General features: G+C 43.4%; 1 long non-coding RNA gene across 2 annotated transcripts in view; it reads right to left on the bottom strand.

Annotated features, from left to right (window-relative positions):
- Positions 1 to 378: 378 nt before the first annotated feature.
- Positions 379 to 18,838, bottom strand: part of LOC130282434 (uncharacterized) — an 85,539-nt gene continuing 67,079 nt past the window's right edge. For both annotated transcript variants that reach the window (XR_008846380.1, XR_008846379.1), the window contains exons 3-5: positions 10,656 to 10,752; positions 1,650 to 1,674; positions 379 to 1,552 (exon numbers count right to left, since the gene is read on the bottom strand). This is a non-coding gene — a long non-coding RNA (uncharacterized LOC130282434). The remainder of the gene's footprint in view (positions 1,553 to 1,649; positions 1,675 to 10,655; positions 10,753 to 18,838) is intronic.

Genomic DNA, 18,838 nt, shown 5'->3' on the forward strand with positions numbered 1-18,838 from the left:
GTGCACCATGTCTGTCTTCTACCAGCATTCACATTGTGTTTTCTATCCCCTTTTTTTTTTTTTTTTTTTTTTAACATGTGTCTGCACTCTTCCCCACCCCCTCAGCCCAACCCTATATAAGTAGTAGTTAGCTACACATGGGCCATTTCTTTCCTAATGAATACCAAAGTCCTAAAAAAATGCACCATACACTCCCATGTGCCCCAATGACACCCATAAGGGAGTGTGTACTAATCCTGTCAAGGACAGGGGAACTCCATAAATGAATGTATACAGAGAAATTGGAGTTATAACACCACCTTAAGTATAAACGTATAAATCTTTATTGAAAATGTTTTACATAAAAAACATATAAATGCAAAAAAATTAAGTATTGCAATGGAAATCCAACACAGAAATATCTGGCGCAGAGTAAGAGTAGTACATACAAATGAGTACATAGAAATTGTCCACACCCTATGTATAGCAATCTATGGAATAACACAGTTTAGCCACTATGGGCTATCCATACAAATGCTGCATAATAATGTATCAAGATTAGCTAGTAATATAGCCTAGAGCTGGTGTATAGCCAGGTCTGAGAGTGCATAGTGAGATACAATGATATTGAGGACAACATGTCTAAGTACTCAGTAAAAGTCAATGTGTAACCTGCCCATGTGGGATAGCGAATTCTGCGACTGACCCCTAAGATCGTTTCGGTTTCCCTTTTTCAAGAGGTACTCCTAGCAGCCTCCCAGTCTGACTGGGAGAGCATGGTAAGTGAGCTGTAGCACTCTGCTCACACTGGTGTGGTGCTGTGCGGCGTCTGTTGCTGCCGTGGCGCCGTGTCTGCAGGGAGGTGCGACCCATGGACTGGTTTGAGTGGCATTGGGGCCGCTCTGCCAGTAGGTCGTTCCCCCTGTGGGCACTGGTGTCGGGGCGGTGGTGGTCGCCGCCCAGTGCTACGCCATTTTATGCTAGGAACGTTAGGGACCCACTCTAAATAGGTGGCCTTGACGTGACGAGTGGGCTTTGTACTTTTTGATCAAAACGTATATACTAACAACCTGTTAGTTTTTGTAATTCTGCTGAGAAGCAATTAGATCATTGTGCAAGATTGTAGATGTGCACCATGTCTGTCTTCTACCTGAATTCGTATTCCATATAACTACCTGCACACATATACACGGATCAGGTCAGATAACCACTCCCACATCCCTGTACATGTGCAGCTAAAAAAATTACAATAACACCAGTGTAGATGTATATACACCAACACAGATGTTTCCTGAAATAGAGGTACCCAACGTGTTTCTACTGCAATTCCGCGGCATCCTCATGGGTGTCTACCATATATAATTTGTACGTATAGTATGCAAAAGCAGAGCAAATAGATCAATTAAAATCAGAAGGCATTTATAAGTTACAGTCTATGATAGCAGAACTGCAAAAAAAATCCTCCAGGATAAATAGATATAACTGCGTCACAGGGGTAGCAACCTATGATAACAGAGCTGCATAAAATGATAACCCCTTCTTATATGACGCTTCACTGTGCATCTCCTGGATCCTGTAAAATAAAAAGTACAGACAGTGTGTATACCAGTATTGAAGTGATATCCTGGAGACCTCAGTAACGGCCACCCTTGTAAATGTATTCTACTCACAGTAAACCATAGATGGGCAAGGAACCTAGAGAGAAATACATAAGAAATGTAAATGTAACAAGCCCTGTCTCCATTCCATATGTTCACTGTAATGAAGAAGGGCTCATGGGGTGTTCCGCTCAGCGGCATACTCACGGTTGAGATGTCCGGCATAGAGATACGGAGAAGTGCAAACCTGCTATGGCAGGGAGCCGGAACCGCCGGCTTCACTGCGCTGACAGCACATGTAGCTGGCGTCTGACGTTATATCCGTCAGCTCCTGTGCTACGTCAGTGGAGTCGCACCCCCGTCTGTCGTTAGTATGTGAGCTCAAATTTTTCAGTTTTCTTTCCAGTTTTTACCAGTACCACTTTTATGTAGTATTGACTTTTTGATCACTTTTTATAAAAAAAAAAAAAGGCTTTTCTGGTATATGATATGACCAACATTTTTATTACAAATGTCAAATATCAAATGTTTTGTACGCCATTGACCTGCAGGGTCAGTAAAGTTATAATTTGATAGTTGGACAATTCCGCACCCGGTGATACATAATATGTTATTTTGTATTTAAATTTCTTTTTATTTAGAAAATGGGAAAAGATGCAATCTAAATTTTTTTTTCATACTTTTTTGCCCCCCCCCCCCCCCCCAATTGTTTGCTTGACCTGCGAGAACAATGCTCTATTGCTATATACCTAGACCACTAGGTATGTGTACAATAATGGCTTAAATGCCTGCAGTATTTAAGCAGTTAAATGATGGACATTGGAGTGATCTCCTATGTCCTTCATTACCAGCAGATAGTAGCTGGTACCTGCGGGGTATAATGAGGGACTGGCTCCAGAGCGCATATCATACTCCCTAACATGACCCATGACATAAATGTATGTCTTAGGACAAGAAAAAAAAATTGCAGTCGCCATGGCGACCTGGAATTTGCAGAGTCGTGGCTTCATCTGTTGTATTCATGATGGATTCCCATGGTTATAATTGAGGTGTAAAGTAGTTACCAAAGTAAATATCAGACTAGCCAGGATATTCAATCCACTCTGTAGCAGTTGTTTGGATGCTGCCTTTATCAAACTAAAAATTACTAGCTCCAGGGAAGAATGGCTATGCTGCAGTGGGTGGGTGGATAGCATTACTTTAGTAATTCCCTGCTATCCACCCTTCTATCCACTCACCCACTGCAGCATAGCCATTCTCCCCTAGGGACCATGTGACTTATGATATTTTGTCTCTTGCAGTATGGAATGTTAGGAAAGGTAAGAGACAACTGTAAAATAAAAAGACTTGCACTACAGCAAATGTGGGTGTAGGTCCTCTGCATGAAAAAGGGACACAGCAGTGCACAGAGGTAACAGAAGCATATCACACAGTGTTATAACTTGGCATCATGGGCTCAAAGAAAAAAAAATCCTGGAATACCCTTTTACTAAAGGAGCATTTTGAGCTTGCAAAATGTTAAAATTCCTACTCACTTGCCCTGATCCCCCACAGCTCCCATTCACTGCTGCTCTCAGCTTTCTCTGATGTTTTGTTCATCCAGGAAATCACTGGCTGAGGTGGGTCATCAGTGCCTGGAATATCCCTGTAAATACTGTACCCCACTGTGCTTGCACTAATAATTAGCTCATTCTATAGCTGTATGTGTTAAAGAGAACCCTTGAAAGACAAAGTAATATTGGATTTCAAAATATAGCTGGTTTACTATGAAAAACTGCAAAGGAACACCCAAAATTTTCACCAAACCAACCATTTTTGCACTGGGTTGGTGAGATTGTCCCAGCAAAATCTGAATCGCTTTGTCTGCCTATATATTCATGTCATATATGATTGTGCGAATATATACATACACACAAAATATTTGAAGGCAAACATTTTTTTGATGAGTTTATTCATTTAATTCATTAAAGGGGTACTCCGCCCCTGGCATCTTATCCCCTATTCAAAGGATAGGGGATAAGATGTTAGATCGCCGCGGTCCCGCTGCTGGGGACCCCGGGGATCGCCGCTGCGGCACCCCGCCATCATTACTGCTAGAGATGAGCGAACTTACAGTAAATTCAATTTGTTACGAACTTCTCGGCTCGGCAGTTGATGGCTTTTCCTGCATAAATTAGTTCAGCTTTCAGGTGCTCCCGTGGGCTGGAAAAGGTGGATACAGTCCTAGGAGACTCTTTCCTAGGAATGTATCCACCTTTTCCAGCCCACCGGAGCACCTGAAGGCTGAACTAATTTACGCAGGAAAAGTCATCAACTGCCGAGCCGAGAAGTTCGTGACGAATCAAATTTACTGTAAGTTCGCTCATCTCTAATTACTGCACAGAGCGAGTTTGCTCTGTACGTAATGATGGGCGATTCAGGGGCCGAAGCAGCATGACGTCATGGCTCCGCCCCTCATGACATCATGGCCCGTCCCCTTAATGCAAGTCTATGGCAGGGGGCGTGACGACCGCCATGCCCCCTTCCCATAGACTTGTATTGACGGGGGCTGGCCGTGACGTCACGAGAGGCAGAGCCGTGATGTAACGATGCTCCAGCCCCTGTATTGCCCGTCATTACGTGCAGAGCGATCTCGCTCTGCGCAGTAATGATAGCGGGGTGCTGCAGCAGCGATCCCCGGGGTCCCCAGCAGCAGGACCCCGGCGATCTGACATAATATGTCTAGGGGCGGAGTCCCCCTTTAATGGACTAATGTGTAATGTATGAACTAAAAGTACTAATATTAAAGGGGTACTCCGGTGGAAAACATTTTTTTTAAATCAACTGGTGGTAAGTTAAACTGAATTGTAAATTATTTATATTTGAAAATCTTAATCCTTCCTGTACTCAGCTGATGTATACTACAGAGGAAGTTCTTTTCTTTTTGAATTTATTTTCTGTCTGACCACAATGCTTTCTGCTGACACCTCTGTCCATGTCAGGAACTGTCCAGAGCAGGAGCAAATCCCCATAGCAGATATCCTGCTCTCGACAGTTCCTGACATGGACAGAGGTGTCAACAGAGAGCACTGTTGTCAGACAGAAAATAAATTAAAAAAGAAAACAACTTCCTCTGTGGTATAAAGCAGCTGATACTTACTGGAAGGATTAAGATTTTTAAATAGAAGTAATTTACAAATCAGTTTAACTTTCTAGCACCAGTTGATATAAAAAAAATTGTTTTCCACCGGAGCAACCCTGAGACTTATGTAGCCAAAGCAAAAGCTGCCTATGAACCACCCATGAATGAGGAAGTAACCCCAGAATAGCTAGCTTGGATGACTTGCTTTTAACCTTACGACCTTTCTCAATGCAGCGTGGGACCACGGCTCATCCATCACAACTGGGACTGAGAAAAAAAATAGCCCCCTTGATTCTTTCTTCTGAGCTCTCCCCTTGTCCCCTTCCACTTGCCCCTCATTTATCTATTCATTCCAAAACAGGAGGTTTCAATTAGTTCATTCCTTCATCAGTTGAAGTGAAATTACAATGGTCCACAATGACTAGGCCTCACTTCGGTCTGGATGGCTTTGAAGCAGCGATTTGCTCACCCAGGGTATGCCTAAACAAATGCTAATGTCACATGCGCCTGTGCCTTTTTTATTTTATTCTCTTGATTCCTTTTCTTTTTTGTTATTTTATGCTGGTCCGGCAGTAGACGGATGATCAGCCAGGCTGCCTGTACCAAGACTGTTATAAAGAGAAATTTTAGTGCCTAAGAAAAGAAACTCCCCTATATAGACTTCCTTTTACAATTCAATACAAAGATTGTACTATTCAGTTTAAAAGAAAGGTGAATGGTGATGACCAGATACATTCAATGGCTGTGCAGAAAATATCTATAAAATAGTTACACTGATTTAATTTATCCATGACAGAATATAATTTATATACTATGACTATGAACTGCTGTTCAAAATGCAAAGGGATATTTTTAATGTGATTGCGTATGACAACATTTATTTATTTTATTTTTTCAAAAATATATTTTTTTTGTCTAGAAACAATGGGGGAGATTTATCATAACCCGTGTAGAGAAAAGTTGACCGGTTACCCATAGCAACCAGACTCCTCTTCACAAGTTATGATAAATCTTCCCCATTGTGTAGAAATGTTTCACTCAAATAATAACACTTTAAACTTACACATTATTCTCTCTCTCTCTCTCTCTCTCTCTCTCTCTCTCTCTCTATCTATATATATATATATATATATATATATATATATAAAACTCAATGGCCCTTATTTACTAAGAGTGTTGTGTAGGTTTCTTTGTGGGTTTTAATTCCCTACAATTTATTTTCCACAGTATTTACTAAGGTTTCCCTACATTTTCCACTTTTCCTACATTTTGCTTTTTTACACCTGCTCTGATCTGTGGGGTTTTCCTCAGCTCAAATCCACCACATTTTATGTGGAAACCTTAGTAAATATGTTGGGTTTTTGTGAAACTGTCGGGAACACGCCCCTTTTCGGTGACCACGCCCTGTTTTACCGGTGGCCCTTTCGGGTTTTCTTGGAGAGTTAGTCTGGGTTTTTTCAATTTTGGCGCACATCCCGACAAAACATGTCGGGTTTGCAATAGTAAATGAGGGCCTAGCATAGCAACGACGTGCATAGTGCATAGCAACGACGCAGGGGACACACACCGGAGGCCTGAAGCAGCGCGGACCCGACCCCGGCAACAGGTAATTATGCAACCGGGGATGGGGGGGGGGGGGCAGCCGGCAATGGGAGCCGCTGCCCCGTCTCTCCTCCTGGCTGTTGGCGCCACTTCTCTCCCCCTGGCTATCGGCGCCGGCAATGGGGCGCCGGCACCGATAGTCAGGGGGACAGAAGGGCCGGCAGCAGGGCTCTAGACCCTAGGAAAGGCAGGGGGAGAGAAGCGGGCAGCGACGGCCTCTCTCCCCCTGCCTTTCCTGGGGGTGTATCGGGGTATACACGCGCACACACGCACCCTCATTTTACCATGGATATTTGGGTAAAAAACTTTTTTTACCCAAATATCCTTGGTAAAATGAGGGTGCGTGTTATAGTTTTCCTCAGCTCAAATCCACCACATTTTATGTGGAAACCTTAGTAAATATGTTGGGTTTTTGTGAAACTGTCGGGAACACGCCCCTTTTCGGTGACCACGCCCTGTTTTACCGGTGGCCCTTTCGGGTTTTCTTAGCAAAATGGAGAGTTAGTCTGGGTTTTTTCAATTCTGGCGCACATCCCGACAAAACATGTCGGGTTTGCAATAGTAAATGAGGGCCAATGTGTGTATGTATGTATGTACCGTATTTATCGGCGTATAACATGCACTTTTTAGGCTAAAATTTGTAGCCTAAAGTCTATGTGCGCGTTATACGCCAATACACCCCCAGGAAAGGCAGGGGGAGAGAGGCCGTCGCTGCCCGCTTCTCTCCCCCTGCCTTTCCTGGGGTCTAGAGCCCTGCTGCCGGCCCTTCTCTCCCCCTGGCTATCGGGGGAGAGAAGGGGCAGCGGCACCCATTGCCGGCGCCGCTGCCCCGTTGCCTCCCCCCATCCCCGGTTGCATAATTATATGTTGCCGGGGGTCAGATCCGCGCTGCTTCAGGCCTCTGGTGTGCGTCCCCTGCGTCGTTGCTAAGTGCTGCACGGCGCGGCACATGACGTCAGTGCGCCGCGCCGTGCAGTGCATAGCAACGACGCAGGGGACACACACCGGAGGCCTGAAGCAGCGCGGACCCGACCCCGGCAACAGGTAATTATGCAACCGGGGATGGGGGGGGGGGGGCAGCTGGCAATGGGAGCCGCTGCCCCGTCTCTCCTCCTGGCTGTTGGCGCCACTTCTCTCCCCCTGGCTATCGGCGCCGGCAATGGGGCGCCGGCACAGATAGTCAGGGGGACAGAAGGGGCAGCGGCGCCGATAGCCAGGGGGTGAGAAGGGCCGGCAGCAGGGCTCTAGACCCTAGGAAAGGCAGGGGGAGAGAAGCGGGCAGCGACGGCCTCTCTCCCCCTGCCTTTCCTGGGGGTGTATCGGGGTATACACGCGCACACACGCACCCTCATTTTACCATGGATATTTGGGTAAAAAACTTTTTTTACCCAAATATCCTTGGTAAAATGAGGGTGCGTGTTATAGGCCGGTGCGTGGTATACCCCGATAAATACGGTATGTGTGTATGTTCCAGCATCACGTCCAAACGGCTAAAGATATTAACATGAAACTTGGTACATATGTTACTTGTATGTCAACAACAAACATAGGATAGGTGATTTAACCCTTACTCACTCCCATTTGCAAGGGTCAGGGTTTTTGTTTAAAGTCCCATACAAGTCTATGGGAAATATTTGTTACTGCATAACTTCCAAACGGCCGGAGATATTTCGTTAATACTTGGTCACATGTTACTTATATGTCCACTTAAAATATAGGATAGTTAATTTAACCCTTAACTACTCCCATTTGTGAGGGTCAGGGTTTTTGTTTAAAGTCCCATGCAAATCAATGGGAAATGTATGTTCCCACATAACTTCCTTACGGCTGGAGATATTTCAATACCTGGTACACATATCACAGGTAGGGATATGAGGACGGGATAGAAGGTCAGGATAGGAGGTTGGGATAGAAGGTCGGGGTAGGAGGTTGGGTTATGAAGACAGGAAAGGAGGACTGGATATGAGAAAGGGATAGGAGGTCGGGATAGGACAGGATATGAGGACAGGATAGGAGGTCGGGATAGGGGGTCGGGATAGGAGGTCGGGATAGGAGGTCGAGATAGGAGGTCGAGATAGGAGGTCGAGATAGGAGGTCGAGATAGGAGGTAGAGATTGGAGGTCGAGATTGGAGGTCGAGATTGGAGGTCGAGATTGGAGGTCGAGATTGGAGGTCGAGATAGGATGATGGGATAAGAGGTCGAGATAGGAGGACGGGATAGGAGGTTGGGATAGAAGGACGGGATAAGAGGACGGGATAGGAGGTCGAGATAGGAGGATGGGATAGGAGGACGGGATAGGAGGTCAAGATAGGAGGATGGGATAGGAGGGCGGGATAGGAGGACAGGATAGGAGGACGGGATATGGGGTTGGGATATGACAACAATATATGAGGACGGAATATGAAGTCAAAAGCTTCCTCCTTTGTTGATTTTCCTCCCCCACAAGGATTAGGAAGTAAAAGGAATATATATATTTGAAAATTAAGAAATGCCTGCATGATAACATTTCTGAATAGAAAAGCCTGGTATTACTGAGGATCATCAAAATTTATGATGTGTATGACATTTCAGGAAAAGGTACTGTACAAGGTTTTGTCCATTTTGTCCTTTCTTAGATTAGCCCTTAAACTCTTACTAATTCAATGTACAATAAACTGCTTGGTTCATTGTGATGACAATGGATAGTCTACAAGATTAAATCAGTGTTTACAAGTACAGTATATAAATTTTTTCACAATATCTGGTATTTTTTGTTTTATCTTTTATGCATACTGCTGTTTACTATCACTCAAGTAAAAAGTTCACAGCAGATAAACCATTTTTGGTTTATGCACTAGTCAGCACATGAAGTTCAAGCAGTTTTGCTTTTTTAAGGGGTTATCCAGAAAAAAAAAACGCTCCCTCTGTCTCCAGGTTGGGTGTGGTATTACAACTTCAATGAAAGTGGCTCCATTTACTTAAATGAAACTGAGCTGCAAAACCACACCCAACCTGGAGACAGACGGGGAGAGGTTTTTGAAAGAAACTGGCTGTTTTTTGATTCCTGTATAACCCCTTTAACCCCTTAACGACAATGGACGTAAATGTACGTCATGGTGACATGGTACTTAGCGCACCATGACGTACATTCACTTGTCACCATAATCGCGAGCATCGGAGCAGCCAGGGACACGCCGGTAATGGTGGACATCCGCGATCGCACGGATGTCCGCCATTAACCCCTCAGATGCCGTGATCAATACAGATCACGGCATCTGCAGCACTGCGGTACTTTGAATGGACGATCGGATCACCCGCAGCGCTGCTGCGGCAATCCGATTATCCAGCATGGTGGTCGGAGGTCACCTCGCCTTGCTCTGGCCGTCTCCCGGGGTCTTCTGCTCTGGTCTGAGATCAAGCAGACCAGAGCAGAAGATCACCGATAATACTGATCAGTGCTATGTCCTATACATAGCACTGAACAGTATTAGCAATCAACTAATTGCTATGAATAGTCCCCTATGGGGACTTAAAAATGTAAAAAAATGTAAAATAAAAAAGTAAAAAAATGTGAAAAATACCCTCTCCAATAAAAAAGTAAAATTGTCTGTTTTTCCCATTTTACCCCCATTAAAGTGTAAAAAAAAAAATTTTATACACATATTTGGTATCACTGCATGCGTTAAAGTCTGAACTATTAAAATATATTGTTAATTATCCCGTACGGTGAACGGCGTAAATGTAAAAAAATAGTCCAAAATTGCTGCTTTTTTGTCACATTTTATTCCCAAAAAATTTTATAAAAAAATTAATAAAAAGTAAAACCTAAGCAAAAGTGGTACTGATAAAAACTACAGATCATGGCGCAAAAAATTGAAAGTTATAGGTGGTCAAATTAGGGCAATTTGAAACATACTAATTTTGTTAAAATGGTTTGAGATTTTTTTTAAGCGGTACAATTATAGATAAGCATATAACATGGGTATCATTTTAATCGTATTGACCCGCAGAATAAAGAAAACATGTACCGTATTTATCGGGGTATACCACGCACCGGCCTATAACACGCACCCTCATTTTACCAAGGATATTTGGGTAAAAAAAGTTTTTTACCCAAATATCCTTGGTAAAATGAGGGTGCGTGTGTGTGCATGTGTATACCCCGATACACTGTTTCTGACCCCACAGAAGCCCCAAGGAAAGGCAGGGGGAGAGAGGCCGTCGCTGCCGGCTTCTCTCCCCCTGTCTTTCCCGGGGTCTAGAGCCCTGCTGCCGCCTCTTCTCTCCCCCTTCTATCAGCGCCACTGCCCCTTCTCTCCCCCTGGCTAACAGTGCCGCTGCCCCATTGCCTCCCCCATCCCGGTTGTATAATTACCTGTTGCCGGGGTCCACGCCGCTTCAGGCCTCTGGTGTGCGTCCCCTTAATCGTTGCTATGCGATGCGAGACGCAATGACGAGTGACTGGTCAGTTCCTAAAATGGATAGAGATGTCAGCAGAGAGCACTGTGGTCATGATGTTGTTAGCAGACAGCTCTGTGTTCCAAAAATAATAGCATTTCCTCTGTAGTATTGAGCAGCTATTAAGTACTGGAAGGATTAAGATTTTTTTAACAGAAGTCATTTACAAATCTGTTTAACTTTCTGGCACCAGTTGATTTAAAAAAAAAAAAAAATAAATAAAGTTTTCCACCGGAGTACTCCTTTAAGACTGATCTCACTTGCTTAGTGCTAACACGGACAAATTTGTCTTTTTTGGTCTCCTTTATCTCAATTTGTAATAGTGCTAATTTTCTTTCCAAGTTCTTAAAAAACTGGCTAACCTGACTGTCAGATACTCTCCTCCGATACTCGAGTTTAGATTTACATAAATCCTCCATTAATCTCACGTATTCTTTCTTTCTCCAAGTCGTTCGTGAGATTTATCCGAGCGTTTTGGAGGTATATGGACAACATATTGATTGTATGGGATGGGTCCAAAGAGTGCTTTAAAGGGGTACTCCGGTGAAAACCTTTTTTCTTTTAAATCAACTGGTGGCAGAAAGTTAAACATATTTGTAAATTACTTCTATTAAAAAATCTTAATCCTTCCAGTACTTATTAGCTGCTGAATGCTACAGAGGAAATTCCTTTCTTTTTGGAACACTGATGACATCACGAGCACAGTGCTCTCTGCTGACATCTCTGTCCATTTTAGCAACCATGCATAGCAGATGCATAGCAGCTGTATTCTAAGGGCAGTATGTTGGCTCAGTGGTTAGCACTGCTGCCTTGCGGTGCTGGGGACTTGGGTTCAAATCCCACTTAGGACAGCAATAAACAAAGTGTTATTATTATTATGATAACATCATCAGAGAGAACTGTGCTCGTGATGTCATCAGAGATCATTCCAAAAAGAAAAGAATTTCCTCTGTAGTATTCAGCAGCTAATAAGTACAGGAAGGATTAAGATTTTTTAATATAAGTAATTTATAAATATGTTTAACGTTCTGCCACCAGTTGATTTAAAAGAAAAAAGGTTTTCACCGGAGTACCCCTTTAACCTCTTCAGGACATAGGGCGTATGGATACGCCCTGCATCCCGAGTCCTTAAGGACCGAGGGCGTATCCATACGCCCGTGGGAATTCCGGCCCCCACCGCTAGCCGGTTGGGGACCGGAGCCGGATGCCTGCTGAAATCGTTCAGCAGGCATACCGGCATATCGCCCAGAGGGGTCATTATGCCCCCCCATGTCGGCGATCGCCGCAGATCGCTGGACAATTCAGTCCAGCGATCTGCGGCGATTCCGGGTCAATCGGGTCTCCAGTGACCCGATGACCCGGAATTACTGGCTGTTCGGGGCCGTCTCTGTTCGGCGGGACTGACCTGCAGCGTCTGGATCATTGGAGGTGAGTGACAGCCTCCTGCTGTTGCTTAGCAACAGCTCCCAGCATGCAAAAAGGGCATGCTGGGAGCTGTAGTTATGCAACAGCAGGAGGCAGACCACCACAACTCCCAGCATTCCCTTATGGGCATGCTGGGACTTATGGTTTTGCAACAGCTGGAGGCACATTCTTTCTATGGAAAAGTGTACCTTCAGCTGTTGTATAACTACAACTCCCAGCTTGCACAAACAGCTAAAGTGCATGCTGGGAGTTGTAGTGATGCATCTGCTGGTTGCATAACTACAACTCCCAGCATGCCCGTTGGCTGTCGGTGACTGCTGAGATTTGTAGTTTTGCAACAGCTGAAGGCACACTGGTTGTGAAACTCAGAGTTTTTTTTTTACCTAACTCAGTGTTTCACGACCGGTGTGCCTCCAGCTGTTGCAAACTACAACTCTCAGCAGTCACCGTACACCATGCACCGTACATGCTGGGAGTTGTAGTTTTGCAACAGCTGGAGGCACACTGGTTGTGAAACACTGAGTTAGGTCACAAACTCAGTGATACATAACCAGTGTGCCTACAGTTATTGCAAAACTGCAACTCTCAGCAGTCACCGACAGCCAACGGGCATGCTGGGAGTTGTAGTTATGCAACAGCTGGATGTCCCCCCCAATGTGAACGTACAGGGTACACTCACATGGGCGGAGGATTACAGTAAGTATCTGGCTGCAAATTTGAGCTGCCGCAAACTTTCTGCTGCAGCTCAAATTGCCAGCGAGAAACTACTGTGAACCCCCGCCCGTGTGACTGTACCCTAAAAACACTACACTAACACAAAAAATAAAATAAAAAGTAAAAAACACTACATATACACATACCCCTACACAGCCCCCCTCCCCTCCCCAATAAAAATGAAAAACGTCTGGTACGCCACTGTTTCCAGAACGGAGCCTCCAGCTGTTGCAAAACAACTCCCAGTATTGTCGGACAGCCGTTGACTGTCCAGGCATGCTGGAAGTTTTGCAACAGCTGGAGGCACCCTGTTTGGGAATCACTGGCGTAGAATACCCCTATGTCCACCCCTATGCAATCCCTAATTTAGGCCTCAAATGCGCATGGCGCTCTCACTTTGGAGCCCTGTCGTATTTCAAGGCAACAGTTTAGGGTCACATATGGGGTATCGCCGTACTCGGGAGAAATTGTGTTACAAATTTTGGGGGGTATTTTCTGCTTTTACCCTTTTTAAAAATGTAAAATTTTTGGGAAAACAAGCATTTTAGGTAAAAAAAAAAAATTTTTTTTACATATGCAAAAGTCGTGAAACACCTGTGGGGTATAAAGGTTCACTTAACCCCTTGTTACGTTCCCCGAGGGGTCTAGTTTCCAAAATGGTATGCCATGTGGGTTTTTTTTGCTGTCCTGTTACCATAGGGGCTTCCTAAATGCGGCATGCCCCCAGAGAAAAATTTGCGTTCAAAAAGCCAAATGTGACTCCTCTTCCGAGACCTGTAGTGCGCCAGCAGAGCACTTTTCACCCCCATATGGGGTGTTTTCTGAATCGGGAGAAATTGGGCTTCAAATTTTTAGGGGTATTTTCTGCTATTACCCTTTTTAAAAATAAAAAATTTTTGGGAAAACAAGCATTTTAGGTAAAATTTTTTTTTTTTTTTTTACATTTGCAAAAGTCGTGAAACACCTGTGGGGTATTAAGGTTCACTTTATCCCATGTTACATTCCCCGAGGGGTCTAGTTTCCAAAATGGTATGCCATGTGTTTTTTTTTTGCTGTTCTGGCACCATAAGGGCTTCCTAAAGGTAACATGCCCCCCAAAAACCATTTCAGAAAAACGTACTCTCCAAAATCCCCTTGTCGCTCCTTCCCTTCTGAGCCCTCTACTGCGCCCGCCGAACACTTTACATAGACATATGAGGTATGTCCTTACTCGAGAGAAATTGGGCTACAAATACAAGTAAAAATTTTGTCCTTTTACCCCTTGTAAAAATTCAAAAATTGGGTCTACAAGAACATGTGAGTGTAAAAAATGAAGATTGTGAATTTTCTCCTTCACATTGCTGCTATTCGTTTGAAACACCTAAAGGGTTAAAACGCTGACTGAATGTCATTTTGAATACTTTGGGGGGTGTAGTTTTTATAATGGGGTCATTTATGAGGTATTTCTAATATGAAGACCCTTCAAATCCACTTCAAACCTGAACTGGTCCCTGAAAAATACTGAGTTTGAAAATTTTGTGAAAAATCGGAAAATTGCTGCTGACCATTGAAGCCCTCTGGTGTCTTCCAAAAGTAAAAACACGTCAATTTTATGATGCAAACATAAAGTAGACATATTGTATATGTGAACCAAAAAAAAAAAAGTATTCGTAATATCCATTTTCCTTACAAGCAGAGAGCTTCAAAGTTAGAAAAATGCAAAATTTTCAAATTTTTCATCAAATTTACGGATTTTTCACCAAGAAAGGATGCAAGTATCGACAAAAATTTACCACTATGTTAAAGTAGAATATGTCACGAAAAAACAATCTCGGAATCAGAATGATAACTAAAAGCATTCCAGAGTTATTCATGTTTAAAGCGACAGTGGTCAGATGTGCAAAAAAACGCTCCGGTCCTTAAGGCCAAAATGGTCTCCGTCCTGAAGGGGTTAATGACTTTGTTAAATATCTCAATGTGAATACTATGAATATGGCATTTACCAGTGTATATGGTAGGAAGAGCTTAGAGTTCCTGGATTTACGTTTGTTCGTTGAAAACAGTACATTAATAGCTCAAGGATTCAGGAAAGATGTAGTGAAGAATGCTCTTTTGCATTACGGGAGTTCCCATCCTGTGAATGTAAAAAATGCTATTCCATATAGCCAGCTTTTACGTTTAAAGAGGAATAATTGTAAACATTCTGATTATCTAGAACAAGCTGAAGATTTATTAAAAAGGTTTAGACAACGACAATACCCTAATCATGTATTCTCTAAAGCGTACAAAAGAGCGTTATCAAGAGATAGGGTAAGCCTGCTATATACTAAGAAACCAGTAGTTGCCAAGGACAACGACAGTCTGAAGAGATTCATCTTTGCATTTAAGAACAGCCCTCTTAATGGAACCATCAGATCAGCCATCACACGGAATTGGCATTTGTTACTATCTGATTCAGACATTGCTGTAACAGCACAAAATAGACCCATAGTGACTTTCAGAAAAAATGCTACTATTGCGGACCATTTAAAAAAACTAGATTCTAAAAATAAAAGCAACTCTAAGAAATCATGGCTTCCAGTACCCCCAAAGGCAATAAGAAATGTGGCTTCTGTCCCCAATGTCCCCTCAATATTAATTCTTCAGCAGGAAATCTAGGAGGATTTAATTATACAGTCAAGAATCTTATTACCTGTCGTAGTACTTTTGTTGTTTATTTTATGATTTGCAGCTGCAAACTTTTTTATATTAGAAAAACAGAAAGACAACTACGTTTGAGGATCAGAGAACATCTTTATTCAGTAAGAAAAGGAGGAGGTTCTCCTAGATTTTTTAATCATATGCAAGTGCATCACAACAGTGACTGTGGGTCCCTGAGATTCGGAGGTTTAGAATTAACTCCTCGGGATACAAATGGGGGAGATAGACGTAGGTCACTGCTACAAGCTGAAGCCCGATGGATCCTACGTCTGGATGCTTAGGGACCGTTAGAGCTAAACGACTGGCTGGATCTCTCCCCTTTTCTGTAGGAGAATAATCAGTTTTAGGTGGCTTAGGTAGTTAATAATACTGATGTACTTACCAGTAATTAGCCTCTTTTTCTGTTTTGCATGCGATAGTGGGTTTTGCTTTATTTGCTTTTTCCACTCACTAACTCCGGTGTGAGCTCATTCACGGTTATGTGACCACCAGCTGCACTATATCCTTCGCACAAGTGCGATGACATAAACGAGGCCGGAGGAAGCACATTCATTGCGTGAAACCGCCGTCAGTCGCCTCTGAGCGCCCCACGTTGTCTTGAAGATCCTCCGGAGGAGCGACCCGAGTTGGGAGCCGAATGACCAGATTTACGCAGTGAGTGCAGGACGCCTGTCCTTTTCTCTATTTTACCTATTAAGTAACTATGTTTTTTGCAGGACTAGAGACACTTGTATACGTGAAGGGAATGGAGGGTCAATAGTTCAAGACTGAAGCTGTAAACCATTGGAAAAACTGCTGCCATTCAGCTAAGGTTATAAAAACTTGTAAACTCTGATTGTTAGCTTAACCTTTAAACATGACTATGGGATTCTACTAGGGAAATCATGTTTTATAATAAATGCCCCTTCCTGGATCCTCCCACTGCCCTATCTTCAGCAGCAGATCAGCACACAAAAAGGAGAAGGCAGCAGCTTCTGCCTAACTACCTCTCTCTGCTAGAAGAGCTTAGAAGAACTTGGTGGAACAGCTTCTTGGATTCAACTGTAAGTGTTTATAAATACATTTGCATATTAATACAGAGGAGTCGGAGCCGGGGAGTCGGAACATTTATCTACCGACTCTACAGCCCTGCACCAGTCGGGACAGTCCCGAATAGTTACACCTAGATAGTTATAGGACCATATGCCAACGATATAGGTAATTTTATTAGCTCAGTTACGAATGCAAACCATGTTGAAAAAATATGTTACACTAAAAAATAGCCCTGAAGTGCATATTCAGACAAAGGGACCATCACCAATCATCAGGGGGATCGTTGTAGACTATGCCCCTCAATAGGGACCCTCACATATTAGTCTTGGACTAGACAGATACCCTACCTCAACTGGCCCTGTTACACCCTAGTTAGAGTTCCCTTACCCTAAGCGGCATTGACGCCCTTAAAAGGGCGGTACCGTAATTCACGTACCTCCTGATGCCCCCAATTGTGCACTAGGCTAAGGGTGGTTCTAGCTGTCAAGGTCCACTGGGACCTCCTCTAACTTCCTAGCTCACCACCCTTATTAGTTTAACCCTGTATATTTGGGGAAAAGGGGGGAGGGGCACAACCGGAGGGGGAGGAATTAAAAGCCGAGGGGAGGGGCCATATGTAGGGATTGGTATCGGGGGGCATCCCCAGGGGGGGAAAACTATGAATGCGTTAATAGAGTCAAAGAAAGGGTGCAAAACAAAGCTGTTCGTTTAAACCTCTGGGGGCCAAACTTTGTAGGCGGTACACCCATCTGCATTCTTTCTGGAGTGAAATTCGATCTAGATCTCCCCCTCTTTGTGTGGGAACTACTTGTTACACTCCAATGAATCTGATGAGTCTTGTGTCACCCTGGCGAAATGCATTCATGTGTGTTGCTACTGACGTGTCCCGTTTATTCCAGACATCAACAAGGTGCTCCAAAGCTCTTTTTCTAAATTCACGTGTGGTTTTCCCAACATAGTACTTGTCACATGCACATATGGCAACATAGATCACCCCCCGGGACCTGCAGTTTATGAAGCGGTCAATGTAGATCAATTTGCCTGAAACTGGATCCACCACTTGTTTAGTTTTGACAACGTTGTCACAGGCTTTACAGTGGCCACATCTGTGGCAGCCCCGAGGGCATGAAGTATTAAGTCAAGTACTTAAGGCTTTCAGTGCCAAATGGCTATGTGTCAACATATCCCTTAAATTCCTCCCCCTTCTGTATGTGATCATTGGTGAGAGTCCTATTATGTCTGAAAGATCAGGGACAAGCTAGAGAATATCCCAATGTCGGGAGATAATCTCACGAATCTCTGTGTGGAAGGCATCAAATGTGCCTATTATTCTAGTGGGTTGTAGGCCCTCAGTGGTTCTCTTCTGGGGGATCAAGAGTTGAGCCCTCTCCTGGGAAAATGCAAATTGGTAAGCTGATCATTAAAAATGGAGTCTGGGTATCGCAATGAAAAGTCTCTAAACAGCATCTGAGACAAACTGTGTAACAAATTTACCTCACAAAACCAGGGTAAAACCAGTGATAACTTCCTCCCAATGTGAGTGTAGCATGCATATATTCTTTCTGGGCAAAGTTCTAATTTAGTGTTTATATAAATCGTATTAAAATAGGAGTCCTGCATGCGCCCAGGCATGGAAATAAATGTGCTGTTGTTGAATGTGAGGAAAAGCCCTACAAATGAATGTGAGACTTAACTATCTGCATTTAATACAAGCAGCAATGTTGGGTGTTTTAGTCTTGGAACCAAATATAGCCTTACTTGTTTTTCTCCTGAAAAAGGAGTCTAGGCTGAACATTACTTCCTCTTTAACGTGCCCACACACACGCAAGGAAACAACAGTCTGAATACACAGTCCACTACAGACCTCACCCCTCCTAGCTATGGACTCTTATGCTGAATGGGTTATTAGGTAACCTCTTTGTGATGTAATTGGATTTCTCTCCTTGTTAGCTGCAATGAAAATGTCATCTATATAGGTGGGACCCTATTCATCTTGAATTAAGTCCACTCTTTTCTTTTGAGATGTGTCAAACTATTCATCAAGGGTGCAGCTGTAGTGAATAAAAGCTTCCAATCCAACAATATCTATCTTTCAATGTATTCCCCTAATCTTGCCTTAAAAGTTTTGATTTACTTCCAAAGACAATTGTAGAAACGTTTTAAATATCTGCTAACAATTGAACAGCAACTAAAATGTTTTAGGCAAGTTTTTGTTTTACTTGCCTTATTTAAATATGCTTATTACAAGAT

The sequence above is a fragment of the Hyla sarda genome, chromosome 7, assembly GCF_029499605.1.
Source record: "Hyla sarda isolate aHylSar1 chromosome 7, aHylSar1.hap1, whole genome shotgun sequence".
Taxonomy (NCBI): domain Eukaryota; kingdom Metazoa; phylum Chordata; class Amphibia; order Anura; family Hylidae; genus Hyla; species Hyla sarda.